Source organism: Xenopus laevis, chromosome 1S, assembly GCF_017654675.1.
Source record: "Xenopus laevis strain J_2021 chromosome 1S, Xenopus_laevis_v10.1, whole genome shotgun sequence".
Taxonomy (NCBI): Eukaryota; Metazoa; Chordata; class Amphibia; order Anura; family Pipidae; genus Xenopus; species Xenopus laevis.
The window spans coordinates 22910479-22924808 of NC_054372.1; positions in this window are offsets into that span (position 1 = coordinate 22910479).

Sequence of the window (14330 nt, forward strand, 5' to 3'; positions counted from 1 at the left end):
CTGTTCATAAGTATGATTGTTTCCCTGCTCAGCAGTTAGGGACCATCCGACAATTCCTATCCACAGCAGTAAATGAAGGGAGAATTCACTGCATACAGTCAGGTTTCTTATAAAAATGGTACACATTTTTTAATTAAAGTATATTGGAGATAGGTTTCTTTTTCAATAAAGAAAGTAAAAATAGGATTTTATTGTTTTGCCTTTACATTCCCTTTAAAATTCCATGGAGAAAGCAAAGAATTGTTAGGGATTATTCTATAATCTGGGTGGATGATAGTCTAAAACAAAATTAATATCAATGTTCCTTATTATTGGCATTTAGGGGGGAGCATTATACAGTAGTTATACCTTGCAATGTTTTTATCTGGATACAGTTTGAGTGTATAAATCTGTTTAGTATTTGGTAGGTAAATTGGCCTCTTTTCAGTTAAGGTTAACAGATATTCTTGGGTTACATCTTTGTTAATAAAAATCTACAGTTTAATTTTTTTGTATGTACTGGAATATATGCATACACACGAGCATACATTGGGGGTCATTTTTTAAAGTTTGCGCAGGGCATATGTATTTACAAATGATTGTACTGCCCATGTGTTTTTCCACTTACATGTTGCACTGCTGTGCCAGACTTTCCTTGTTTCGTGAATTCCCATTACGCACAAATGTCCCACAAATTAGATGGGTGTTTACATAAGTGCATCGACTGTGCAGGGTTGTTCACAATTATGTTTGCACAGTAAAAACACCAATCTGACCAACATTTATAAATATGAAAATAGGCTGGCCAAATTACTTTAATTACTGTGCGAATCATTCAGCACTGTGCAAACTTTATATATGAGCCCCATTATTTTTTCAACAAACTGATTTAGAAGTGTACACCAAATCATCACTAAAACCAAATTATGGAGAGGCACCTTCATAGTTTGAATGGATTTTATTAATGCTATGAAAATTCCATTTATGCCAAGGTTATATTTAGGTTTATTCCAGTAACGATTGCATTGCATTTCTTTATGATACATTTCAGTTGGAAATACAAAGAACCTATACCTGCTAAAGATGTTCTATACTTGGGTAGCATAGCTTGTCCAGATATCCATTATTATTAGCTCAACTGGCTGCTTGGCATTTACCTCAAAAACAAAAATGATTGTAGTTTGAATCATTCAACACAGTCCATTTCTGTCTTCCACAATTTATTTGGTCTGAAGCACCTTTATTATATATTGATAAAAATGCATTCTTGAATAATATACAGTATATACAGCTATCCAAACCTTTTAACATAACAATGTAAAATCTAATTCCCTAATCCTAAAATGCCAATATTTTTAATAGCTGCTAATATCAAACCTAGATATGTCTAATTGTAAACAATACAATGTCTTACTTTTAAAATGCAATTGACAACAGGATAAATGATTAACTTTTTGACAATTGCATAAAAAGTATAACCTTACTACTAAAAAAGAAGAAACATTCAGAAAATAAGTTTATTTACTTATGTATTTTTTTGCCATGGGTTTCCAAGAAAAGCAAAATGCAAATACATTATATATACTTAGAGGCAGATTTATCAAGGGTCGATGTGAATTCGAGGGAATTTTCGAAGTAAAAAAATTCGAAATTTGAAGTAATTTTTTGGATACTTTGACTATCGAATAGGATACTATAACTTTGACGTCGAATTCGATTTGAAGTAAAATCATTAGAATATTCGAAATCGAAGTACTGTCTCTTTAAAAAAACTTTGACTTCAATACTTCGCCAAATTAAACCTGCCGAAGTGCTATGTTAGCCTATGGGGACCTTCAACCGCATTTTTCTAAGTTTTTTAAAGTTGAAGTTAAATCGTACGATTGTACGTTAATATCGTTCGAACCGATCGGATTGAAGGATTTAATCGTTTGATCGAATGATTGTACTTCGACCGCAGAATACCCAAATTCGATGAAATAAGTTCGAATTAGATATTTTAGAATTTGAAGTATTTAAATTTGATGGTCGAATTTTGAAGTATTTTTTACTTAGAAATTCGACCCTTGATAGATCTGCCCCTAAATCAATTGTCTCAGCTATTTTCCTCTATTAAAAAATTGACAAAATTGAAAACACACAAAAAACAGATGGCATACTGTATGTCATTAGCTAGATACAAACAGTGACACTTTTAAACACTTGTAAACATTTCCGGTACAAAACACATCTCACTGTTCCTGGGGTATGGGGGGGCAATAGGAGTATGTGAGTAGAGGAGACTATTGGATCTAAGTGGGGGCTGGCACCCCTGTACTACAAGGCTGGTGGATATCACCTGCTCTAGGTTAGTCAGAAAGACAGTGGGAGATCCTCAGGAGGCAAAGGCAATTGCAGACAGATCTCCAGGATCTATATATTACATCAGTATTGGCCTTTATATTCTATATATAGAATATTGTGCTCTACATCATGCTAAAAGTTGGCGAAGGCAGATAATTTATCTGTTAATTACCATTTCATGTAAATAATTATTCTATTCTATGTATTATTTTCATTTACTGTACATAATGGTTGAAGATGTTTAAGTTAATCTATTTTAGGATTTTGATTTACTGTAATTAGATATAGGGTCCTATATAATCCATACTGCCCTACAAAAGCAATCAATTAAACCAAACTTTGCAAAGACATGGAGGAATTCTTCAGACAACTGCAACTTAAAGGGATACTGTCATGGGAAAAAAAAAATTCAAAATGCACCAGTAAATAGTGTTGCTCCAGCAGAATACTGCACTGAAATCTGTTTCTCAAAACAACAAACAAATTTTTTTATATTTAATCGTGAAATCTAACATGTTCATATCATAGACATATTGTCAGTTTCCCAGGAGCCCCCAGTCATATGACTTGTGCTCTGTTAAACTTCAGTCACTCTTTACTTCTGTACTGCATGTTGGAGTGATATCATCCTCCTCCCTTTCCCCCCAGCAGCCTAACAACAGAACAATGGGAAGGAAACAAGATAACAGCTCCCTAACACATGATAACAGCTGCCTGGTAAATCTAAGAACAGCACTCAATAGAAAAAAGCAGGTCCACTACAGCCTGCCAGAAAGCAGATCCATCCTAAAGTGCTGGCTCTTTCTATAAAAGCACATGGCAAAATGACCTGAGATGACTGCCTACAAACCAATATTAACTAAAAAAAATACCCTTCTGGTTCAGGAATGAAATGTTATATTGTAGAGTGAATTATGTGCTGTGTAAACAGTGTAATTTAGAAATAAAGATACAGCATAAAAATCATGACAGAATTCCTTTAAGGAATTCTTTCATGAAAGGTCAGACACTGATTCTGACACCTCCACACAACAGTTACAAATTACAAGAAAGAAAGTCATGTGGACACTTCCTGCAGGCCTTTATCCCAAATTAGATCAATGCATAGATTAATTTAGGGACAGGGTTAAATCAACTATCTTGGCCAAGCAGAAGAAGCAAAACACAACTTGTGTACCCAGGAAAAATGTGTTATTAAATGCCTCAGGAACAACAAGGACATCATCATCATCAAACCAGCTGATAAAGTGTAGTGGTCATTATGAATAATTCAGACTACACCACAGACAGCTATCAAACCCAACCACAACACTAAATTAGATACTGACCTCACAAAAACTATAGAGATAATAAAATAGACACAAATAGCTAGAGGATTCCTTGTCTGTTCTGCACTCAATGTTCTCTCCTGCTTTAAAATTTGTTTTAAAAATGCTGAAAAGTGGGAATTGATAGACTGTACCAAAATAGGACTTTAAGCCTATTTCCAGGACTATATTTTAACAAGGGTCTTAAACAAAAAAGAGCAAGGGCCTTGGTGGACTGGACTGTAGTTAGATATTTTAGGTAGAGGACCAGATCAGTTCATGTTGAGCTACATTAAATCCCCCTTATAAAGTGATACCTGTATGTACCAATAGTTGGGCTGGACTAATGCAATCCCTTAGTGGATCAGTTCAATTTGCTCCTTTAGAACAGCACAAATGACCCTTCTAAAGAAAGCCATTCAAATTAAGTCAATGACATCTCCAGCAAGAAGCTTAATACATTGTATCTACATTGTACCAAAACAACAAAACACTAAATTTACATTTTAAACCCGAGAAAATTAACTGCATTCCTAACGTGTCAATATGGCTTTAAATTTGAATGGGTTATAAGATCCATTAAAAGTACAAATAATTAACATTTTATGATTAAAGTTAAAAATTATAATAGCAAGTTAACTTTAATCTCTTGCCAAGGAAATTTCAAATGTTGTTTTTACAGACAAGGACAAACTATTCTCTCCTTCCTCCTCCTACCAATGTAGTTGATCTGAGCTAGACAGAGATGGATGTAGGTAACACAAATGTTTTATTTTCTTTGCTTTAAAAAGTCAAGGTGAGCATACAAGTTTGTAACGGTATTAGAATATTTACAGCTTGCCAACTTAAAGGAGAACTAAACCCCCCTGCAGCTGGGGGCCCCCATTCAACCCACTCCACTGGCCCCCCTTCCTGTTCCGCATGGTGTTGCACTGGAATGGGTTTCCCTTCTGACGACACTGATCTGTATATGCAGAACAGAGCAGGCGGAGCACAGGGGATCCATGTTCGATAGCTTCGGTATCTTCTGGATCATCTTCTTACTTTTTGGTAATTTACGGAGCTTTCCAGCTCCAACTGCGCATGAGCCAAAACCAAACGTGTCTGCTCTTACTTCAGGAAGATGCTGAGGCTGGCGAACATGGCTACCATGTGCTCCTCTTCGCTACTCTGCATATACATTTCAGTTTTGCCAGAGGGAAGACCCATTCCAGCGCAACACCATGCGGGGAGGAAGTAGGGAGGGAGCCAGTGGAGTGAGGCGAATGGAGGACCCCAGTTGCAGGGATGTTTAGTTCCCCCTTTAATAAAGTTACACGTCATATAGTGAGCATAGAACTATATGGAAATAATCTGTTACAATTACAGTTTCAGGATGGTATTTATGCATGACATGACAAAGCTGTGGATTATAACAACATTCCCAGAATAATGAGAGGTTAGGGTGAGGAGGACTAAAATAGCCAAAAACTTCCTTGCAATAACAGCAATGAAACCTTCTTAAAGCAGAACATATTAACATGCCTTATTCTATGCATAAAGCATAATCTTAAACCCAAATAATAAAGTTGTATACCTGTATAGGTGGTGATAAGCTTCAACACTAGTTGAGATAGTAGTGCAGATAAAGACTTCATACTGGAAGCCATACATCTAAACTTACAGACAGCTTGGTTTAGTCTCAAGCTGGCCATACATTGCCAACATTGATGAGGTCAGTAAACAAGTAGATCTGGGTCTGATTTGGCCATCCACATGCTGGGCTGATCTGATATTACTGATTGGATCATACCTCAGGGCCTACAGAGGCTCATTGGATAAGGACAGCATGTACAAGCCAGTGCACTTGTTGCCCAACAGGATTTTCAAACCTGCCCAATTGATATCTGGCTAGATTTTGGTTGGGTAGGCCCAAACATAGTCACCATACATAAAGAAATAAGCTGCTTGTTCCTGACAGACAAAGTCAACAGCTGTCTCAAGCTCAAATCATCAACCTTAAATACCTTTAACCTGCATTTATTGTTTTTGCTTTAGCCTCCTTTGCACCGATCATTCTGGCCCTTTCATTTATCTACCGATAAGGAGCCATGTTGCAATGGATTGGTAATATCTAGGGAGATCAAAATGGTTTGACATTAGATTCTTAGATTAAATTTGGATTCATGGCTCTATTTAAGGTTCTATCTATGTTTGAAAACAGTGTTTCTAGATGCATAGTTTCTAACAAGGACATAAAGTAACAATTTGTATGTGTCTGTCATAATTTCTTAAGTGATGGTTATTTTTTTGGTTTAAGCTAATGGCATTCGTGTTGCAAGAGGCATGTGAAAACCTTCTGCTCTAAGAAGACTTTTACAACCTTAGAACATCCACAGTTCAAATTTTAACTGCATATAAATGCAATAAAAGAAAGAATAAATATAATATATGCGAAATGTCATGCCACATGAAACAGAGTCCATATAACAAATGTATCTGTGTGTTTATCGCTGAGTTTTTTATTGCATATATGAATCTCAAGAATATTAAAGCACAGTTTTTGTTATTAAATCATTAACATTTCTAACCCATCTCCCAGGAAGCTATGCATTATAATTCTGTACTACACAGACCTGTATCTATGCAATAACTGAAAATGGCAGCTCTATGCTGCACCTTATCTAAGTGCAAACATGTTTACATTTGCATCTATCTGTCATATAAGAGCAACTTGGAGTGTTGCTTTAGAATTTTAAAAAGCTTGCCAATAACATTGTTTACTCTTAAGTGCATGCAAATAGTATCGTTGATTTTTTAATGAGTCTCTTTTCCTTCTTTCCTCAACGAGGATTTAAAATGAGTTTATCAATTTCAGTTAGCTGTAATTGAGAACCTGATTTATGCAATGTTACTTTGACATCAGTGCCATCCAGTGTGTTTTTTATACATGTAATGCAATCAACATTGATGACATTTGATTTATGTTCTAATATTCTCTATTTTAATGGAGGAGTAGCATATGCAGCATAATATATTTGCGACATAAATACAATATGATGTTCAAGAATATGTTAAATGTTCAATTTACTTTTTTACCATTTATTAATGTAAATAAGGACTTACTGTTTGTGCACACTGTAAATCCTTGTCACAATCAAAAGCCATAAAAGAGGAGGAGATTGGCTCCTACATTTTAAAAAAAGGCTGTTTTAAATATAGAAATGAAAAAATATATTGCTAAACGGCCTTAACCATAATTATAATTATCCACAATAATTGCTATGTATTACTTATTTCATTTTGAAAAAAAGAAAACACAATTATTTATACAAAGCAAAACTATGCTATTCTGTCCATGGGCAGTTTAACTCACAAAAATAAAAATTAGAACAGTTATATCACACATTTTCATATGGTACACTTCTCCAAACATACTTCGAAACATGTTGACATAGAATAATATCTGAATATATGTTATACAGGTATGGGATCTGTTATCCAGAATGCTTGGGGCCTGGGGTTTTCTGAATAATGGATACTTGTACTGTAATTTGGATCTTCATAACTTAAATCTACTAGAAAATCATTTAAACATTAAATAATCCCAATATGCTGGTTTTGCTTCCAATAAGGATTAATTATATCTTAGTTGGGATCAAGTACAAGCTACTGTTTTATTATTACAGAGAAAAAGGAAATCATTTTTAAATATTTGAATTATTTTGATAAAATGGAGTCTATGAAAGATAGCCTTCCTGCAATTCAGAACTTTCTGGATAACGAGTTTCCGGATAATGGATCCCATACCTGCATATGTAAAATGAGCTTTACCAGTTATAATTGTGTGTTATAATATTGAGTGAATCATGCAACACCCTGGCATAGAACACCAAATAAAGTGCAAAAAAATGTGCACCATAGGCCACCAGCACCACTCTGAATTTTTGCTGGTCTCTGCTCTCAGATGAGAAATGTTTTACCAGGGGACAAACAGGTTCCCTCTAAGGAGAGAGAAGAATTCTAGTAGTGAAGTTTAAGATTGATTGCAAGGTGGGAGTCTGGGAGCTAGGTTAGTTGGGGATTGCAATAGTCTAAAGCTGGCCATAGACGCAAAGATCCGATCGTACGAATCAACGGACTTTCCCATCTCGCGACCCTCCACTAACCATTCAGATCAAAGTCTTTACCATTCCGATCAAATAAGAACAGATCACCCAATGTTCTGCCCCTGACAGCAATCGTACGATACTTATGTCTGACAACACTAGTGACAGTCTCCCTCTGAAAATCGTACGATCGGCAATACACGCAGAGATATTATCGGCAGGCGACAGAAATTTTCTAACCTGTCCGATCGACCAAACGACCGATCTACGACGGACGAAAAATATCGGGACTCTCCACACATGGTCCGAAAATCGTACGAATCCACGATTCGTACGATCAGATCTTTGCGTCTATGGCCAGCTTAAGTGAGATAGGATAAGGGCATCGATTATTATCAACCACCCCCAGACAGTCTGCCAAATTAATTGGATTAATGGTAATACCAACTGTAGTAATAGTAAAAGGAGGGAAACAGGCCCGGAATGGGTAGAAAGACAATGAGCTCTGTTTAAGCTAGGTTCAGTTTAAGGTAGTAATGGTTTATCCAAGTGGAGCCTTGGTGTCCCATTATAGTCACAAGATATATAGGAATTGACTGCATAAAGTAACTTCCATCCATATTGGTGGCTTCCTTACAGATTTTCTGCTCCTTTATTGGGATAATAAAAGAGTGGCATTTATTAAAAGCCTGCTTGTCATGCAAAAAGTTTCACCACATTTACAGTCCAAAGAAGGCGTCCCTAATTATCCAATGAGCATGCCTACCTGGGTTAGTCCTTCTCACTATTATCTAACGTCATCTCTTACTACACTTTGGAATAAGTGTGTTGCACATATAAGGTGTTTTTTCACTTTTTTTTGGTACATCTATTCGAAGTGAGACTCTTGACACTGTATGAAAGGATTGTTTGGCACAGGTTGTGTAATTTTCGAGAATACTACACTATATTATTATTATTATCATTATTATTATTATTATTATTATGTTCATCTTGTTCAGTCCAAATATATCTGGATGACCTCGGCATATTTTTTTTCCCCAAGGGTGCAAGTGGTATGCATTAGCGTTCATTTAAAGAGCACTTGCACCCTGGGAAACGTGCTCTCTGCACTGAGCACTGGAACAAAAAAAAAACAGTGCTTGCATTTTGCTAAATATATTTTTAAAAAAGCAATGCTTGTTGCAAAGAGCAGTCCGAGAAGGACACAAGGGCCTTGTCCTTATCACTTGTCATCCTGATGTTTCCTAACTTGTGAGTCTGAATGATGAGCGAGTTAAGGGACAGGTAGGAGGTAGGCAATTGTAAATGTCTTCTAAAGAGAGAATATAAAGGGGGAACATGTATAATTATGCTCATTGTACTTAACAGATTAATCTGATTGCTATGTCTGTAACAGTACTTCTTGTAGTACTCGCTGCTACTAGGAACAATGCTACAGTCTGTGATTACTATGACACACACTCTCACACATGCACAAACATGCATGAACATACATACAAATACCTGTATATGAATGTATTATTCTGCTTAAAACAATAATTTAAATAAACTATAAACCTTTAATCCTCTCATTTATATCAGCTTGTGTTGCTTCGATATGTATATTTTAATATAAAGAGCAAAAAAGTAGTGCTTCTTGGCTACCTGTTATGTTAGAAATGTTACTTAAATTCCTTGTTCAAATAAGTATAATTTTACTTAAAATGTACTGTATTTTCCACAGTCACTTTTACCATAACTGTTTGGCTCTTGTAACTCTTGCAGAAAAGCAGTTGCCAAGAAAGCAAGGGAATAGAACACACCACAGCTAAAACGGAATATCTTGGAACAAAGACATGCCGCTTTTCTAGAAAAACTTGTACAGTAGGAACTCAACAGAAGTCCATTTAACAGAAGCACAACAGGCCTGGGAACATCTTGACTTATTTGGAATTCATCCATCATTAAGCATAGATGAAATGTAGACTGTAGTATACATATGCATATGCTAAGTGGAGACATATTTTAATTAGCCACAGACCATCTGCCCTCAATATTTAACCAGAAATGTGTCCCTCTAAGTAATTAAATATTGTATTCTGTTTCCTACATATTTCCATATACAAGTATTTAAAGTAGCTATACTATATTCCTTAACTTAATTTGATGTGTAGCTTAAATATATCAGGGGTTATTTACAATATCCAGTGCTAGAGCAATAAGTGGCACTACATGCTTGCCACCATCTGGCCCTCAACATCACTAATGCAGTCAGTGCTATATTAATGCGGGGAGTTGAAGTTGTTATATATTGGATATGGTTGTCAATTTTTTTGTGTAGGGAAAATGGGCAAGGTGCAAGCGAGGGTAGGGTGGGTGATATAGGGGTTGGACTGATGATGTGGTGATCAGCGATTGGCTGATCATCATGTCATTCACTTAAATGTTCCTAATTTGAAAACCCGGCAGCCCTTCCAAAAATAAGGCTGTCCGGGTGAAGTCCAGACAGGTGGCAACCCTAGTATTGGATAATATATAATAATAAAGTACCCCCTCTTGTAAAATATAAGGATATTATAAGTTACCGAGGAGTTTCATGACCATATCAAAACACGAGGCCGAGGTAACTTCTAATATCCTCATATTTTATTATTATTTATTATAATACACAAGTTTCAGTACATCTTGTGACAGAAATGCTAGTGATGTAAGTAAGGAGAGCACATTTTGGAGAAGCTCTGAAATACCCAAGTGAGTGTTCACAATTACACCTAAAGGGTATAAAGAATATGACTCAAATAGACTAAATTAAAGTAATACTGCCATCACCCATTTCCTCCTTCATATTAGAGATTTCATATATTTTTATATTTATAATATATATCTGTTAACTCTGTCAGATTTTTTTTTACTTTCATTCTTTAATCGGCAGTTGGAATTTCCTAAAAGCAGTTTATTATATACAGTATTATAAGCCCAGGCTAATAATGATTATGTGATTCTACTTTGTCTTTTGGAGGCAGTAACTCTGATCTTGACTGTATATCTAGATCTTCTGGAGATCACCAGAAAGAAAATAGGAATAGTCATGTGAACACCTGGAAAAGTATTCCAGCATTATGGTACAAAAATTGACAATAATACTTTAAAAGTAAAGATATTTTTTCTCCAAAGCTAACCTACATTACACAATAACACAAATGAGAGGGTTATTTGCATAGACGTAAACACGCCCCTTAGTACCCTTTTTAGGGAACCTCTGTCCAACTTCTGGCTGAAATGTGCCCCTCACAGAAGACAAAAAAGATGGTGTAACTCAACATTGATGGGCACAAGGCAGTCCTGTCCTAACCACCTTCCATAGGGCACGCAGTTATTGCAGGGATCCATTCTTACCTGGTGTGTCTGAATCAATAAGCAAGTTCAGGTTTATAGCTTCCATTTTGGAATAAAGTGCCAAAAAACTTGCAGATTGTACTCTTGTTGTTTTCAGGATCCACCTCAAAAGTAATGAGTACTATTGTGTAAAGTAGTTAAACACCATATATTCAAAAACAGTATCCTTGAAATGTCCTGCTAACTCTATAAGGTGTAACACTGAAAAATATACTGTTTTGCCATAAATGAGCCCTTGGACAGTAACATACAGCAACTTTCTCTTGCTTAACATTTACATTTCTATTTATACTTTACCATTAATATAACATTTAATAGAATGCTACACAAGACTACATTTCCAAATACATTCTGCATTAGGCGTGAGAATAGTAAAACATATTTCATAGCCATGAGCATTCTTTCCCAAAGCTTAATTTTCCATATATATAGCTTTATCATCTCTCTATAAATTACACTGCATGCTTACATGTTAAATGTGGAATTGTTACATAATGATAACACATTTATTTCTGCAAATGTCTCCATTACAGGGCATACGCCGAAGATGTGCTGTAGCGTCCTACTTTTTAAATTCCCAGTAGACTGCACCAAATAATAATAATTGAACATAACAGCTGTTTTTATATCTGTGCTAAGCAAAATAAACACAAGGAAATCTACATTACAAACAACTTATAAAGAAAAAATGCATCATATACTGAAATTTTAGTTAGTGGCGTTAAATAAGATTACTTGTTATTTATATAAAGCCTGTTCTAAATGTACTATTATCTATGCTACAAACAATTTTCAAGGTTGCCAGCACACTTTTCCCCGATCAATATCTCAAACACTTAAAAAGTATTATTTCCAGTTGTTTGCAAGATTCTGTTGGCTTTACTGCATTAAGACAAAGCTATTTCCACTTTATGTTTTATCAAAAGAAAACAAAACAGAGCAAAAAAAATGTGAAAAAAATAAAATTCAACTCAGTGCCAAGCAATGCTGAATGTACTGAATGAGACAGAAGAGTACTTACCAGTCTGCTTACATGTACACTATTTTCATAATTTATAAACATAATACTTGCAAGCAAAGCACCCATTTACAATAATATAACAAAAAATACAATACATTAACAAACTATGGTTATAGCACAAAATAGTATGATTAGAGAGTTCCAATGACAAGAGTTTAGAGGTTTTTGTCATCAATTGTGGAGCAGAATTCCCTACTCCCCCAGGTGCTCATGGTGCAACAACCAGTGTTGGACTGGCCTACCGGGATACCAGGAAAACCCAGGTATCAGTGGGCCCTCATGCTGCTAAACATTTGGGGGCAAATTCCCAAAGAGGCAAAAATTCGCCAGCCACGGCTTCGCAGCCATCACAACACTTCACCAGGCGTAAATTTGCCAGGACAACTCAAATTCCCTAAAATGCGAAGTTGCGTCCAGGAAGCCAAATACTGTCAAAGTCGCGCTAGCGTTACTTCGCCAAGCAAAGCAAAGTTGCGCAAGCATTGGCTAATTTGCATACGGTGGGAAGTGAAAGTTGAATGGACATATATGTTGCAACAAATACATTACATTACACAAGGCCAGGGAACCTTGATAAAATAAAATAAAGTTGTCATAATGCCCTACACATGAGCCCAATGTATAGTTTATGTGTCATATGTTAGGAAATGTAGGGGGGAACCCAGGTACCCCAAAAAAATGTTACGGCCTTTCGCAGGCTATTATCCTGAAAAAAGGAAAAGACGGCAACGTTTTTTGGGATTTCTCAACAAAAAATTGAGGAAGTCCTATTCACTCCATTGCACTTTGTCTGGTCCCAGTCCGACACTGGCAGCAAGTATATATAAAACTGTACCTACACCCTGCTGGAAGATGTGCTGCACACTCACTCTTACCTTTGGGCTTCCTTGCAGTGCTCATGGTGGGGCTGCCTTCAACCCTGATGTTTATTTCTTAGCCTTTCTTTGGCACTATAGCTCCTATATATTTTAGACATGTATGAGATATTAGATTTAGGAGGTTGGAAGTATATTGTACTATGAAATCCAAAAAATTGATTCCTCATTCCTCATTTTTCTTACAATGACGCCAATGTACAGATGTAGTGACAATGTACTGATGTACAATGTTACTTGTATTGCAATATAGTTATTTTGGGTTGGCAGCAGTGGAGTTACTAAACTTTGAGGGCCCCCTTGCAGACAAATATGGGGGGGGGACATAGAAAGGCCCTTTCCCTCAGAAGACAAATGAAGCATATTATGCTGGTTAGCCGGTGTATACCTTTTAATACCTACAAAAAACAAAACATAGAAAAATTGAGTCAAAAAATATTGGTCCTGCTACTTTGTGGCCACCCCCTCCCCAAATACCATAATCACTGCAAAAATGACCAATATGCACTCCATTGACACCAACTAATGCCAGTAACATAATTTGCAGAAATTACCAATGAGCACATCATTAACACAGGATATTCTAGTAAGATCTTTGCAGAATCCTAACATTGCTTGTCTCTATCTGTCTTCTGCTTACCTGAAACTTCTGTAAAAAATCAAGGATGTCTATATATTCCACAGTGGAATGCACAGCCATCTTTGATTTATTCTGACTGGGGAGCTGTGTCTAGCAGGGGATTAGGCTCTGGAAGGTCCCTTCAGACTCTTGAGTTGGTGGGACAGCCTCAGTGCAGTCCTGGGGGGGGCATTATTTACACCATTGATGACACTGGTGATTGATCAACTCATAGATTAATTTATAAAACATATGGAAGATTTGCTATGAAGCAAAATAATGGGTTCCCATGTAAGTAAATTCAAACTTCATTTAAGCATTTATAATGCTTTCTTTAGTAACATATGTTTAATATGTAATAAGTGCAATTAGGAATTAGGTTTTATATATACAGGTATGGGATCTGTTATCCGGAAACCCATTATCCAGAAAGTTCCAAATTACAGAAAGACTGTCTCCCATAGACTCCTTTATAATCAAATAATCCACATTTTTAAAAATGATTTGCTTTTTCTCTGTTATAATAAAACAGTAGTTGTACTTGATCTAAACTAAGATATAATTAGTCCTTATTGGAAGCAAAACCAATCTTTTAAGTTTACTTAATGTTTACATGATTTTCTAGTAGTCTTAAGGAGTGAAGATCCAAATTACCGAAAGACACGTTATCCGGAAAGCCTCAGGTCCCGAGAATTCTGGATAATAGGTCCCATACCTGTA